We start from the raw sequence: 1,479 nt of genomic DNA on the forward strand, positions 1-1,479 counted from the left end.
GGTATATATTTATGCATACTTTTCACGAGTTCTTCATTTTTCTGACTGTAAATGCCGTGCATTGAATTTAACAGAAATGTGAACGAGAGACGTTATTATCTTTGACCCATCAAATGAATGGAGTCATTTATTTTCAGAATCAAAGTTTAACATCAAACATTTACATTAATTTGGCAAAATATGAAAATAATAACAGACAGTTTCACAAATAATGAACTTCAAATCACTCGGCGGTGATTTGAGGACTTTGCTTCAGATATTTCTAAAAATATCTGTACTGATTTATGAGAGAGAGGTGAGTTTAAGAGGAAATTGAGATTTATCTTACAGAGGAATATGTGAGGGAATTTAATCTGTTTGACCAGAAATTGCACGCTCCGTCAGATCTCAGCTTTGCCCACGGTACACTTGGTCGAAGAAGAAGTTTTACCTTGTTGACGATCGATCACCTCAGTAAGAATCCTTTTCAACTGATATCAGCGTCTCCGTTGAGAACTGCTAAAATCCTTAGAGAGTCGTGCGTGGTTAGCTCAAACAGAAATTATAATTCCAAACGTCTCTGGATTCTCGGCAACTCCAAAACTCTCCATAACTCTAGTTCTCTTCTGAACTCCTTCAGAACTTTTCCATTCACCAGAATCTACTGCACTCTTACTCTCTCTAGCTTGATAGAACCGGGAAGTTGTCACATTTTAAATGAGTTTACTTCCGAGTTTACTTCAGAGCTTTCTGATTCGTGGATAGACCAGAAAGAGGAGTGATTTTGTGACGTAAGATGTTATCTAAGCCAAGGTCAGAGGATGAGATTGTTTTAACAACTGACAGAGAGATTATTGCAGGAGAGCAGACTTCGTGGAGTCAACTCTTGGTAATCTTCTGAAAAAGTTTAAACATGACATCTTTCTCGGTAAACATTTTAGTTGACCGAAAACCAACCTTTCACATACTTACGACTTGACTCATTTCAGACAGAAAATCAAGAAATGCATATTCAGGTGATTTCTTCTCTGAATGAGGAATAAAAATCATTACTTACTGTTTATGTAAAATAAAAATGAGTAGTTCTTTTCAACCTGTAAAGCATTGAGTGAACTAACACAATTTGATTATCAAAACATTTGTAAGACAGTAATGATTATAAAGAATTGTCTTTTCTGCTTGATTAATTCAAGAAAGAAAGTCATCAGATGGCCCAGACTTATTCAGATCAATGAAAATAACAGTCTCTGTCCATCTGGTAGATTTGAGGTCATCTGGTTCACTACACAATTTATTATGCTCCTTTCAGCTTATTTCTGCAAGTTTCAGCTTTTTCAGCTACTATTTAGCTGTTTTATTCTAATTGAAACATTTTCAGCTAAATCCGCATTTTTGGCACTCGTTTTAACTTTTTTTCAGCCTGATTCAGCAAAAATGTGCTCTCTCCATTTATTTTTTGGTAATTTCAGCTTCTTTCTGTCTTTTTAGCTACTATTCAGC

At 35.3% G+C, this 1,479-nt stretch overlaps 1 protein-coding gene across 1 annotated transcript in view; it reads left to right on the forward strand.

The window, feature by feature from the left end:
- Positions 1 to 1,479, forward strand: part of LOC119423291 (phosphatidate phosphatase LPIN1) — a gene marked incomplete at its 5' end in the record, with an annotated part of 10,843 nt that overhangs the window by 1,858 nt on the left and 7,506 nt on the right.

The sequence above is a fragment of the Nematolebias whitei genome, chromosome 2 (genome assembly GCF_014905685.2).
Source record: "Nematolebias whitei isolate Nwh7 chromosome 2, NemWhi1, whole genome shotgun sequence".
Classification (NCBI taxonomy): Eukaryota; Metazoa; Chordata; class Actinopteri; order Cyprinodontiformes; family Rivulidae; genus Nematolebias; species Nematolebias whitei.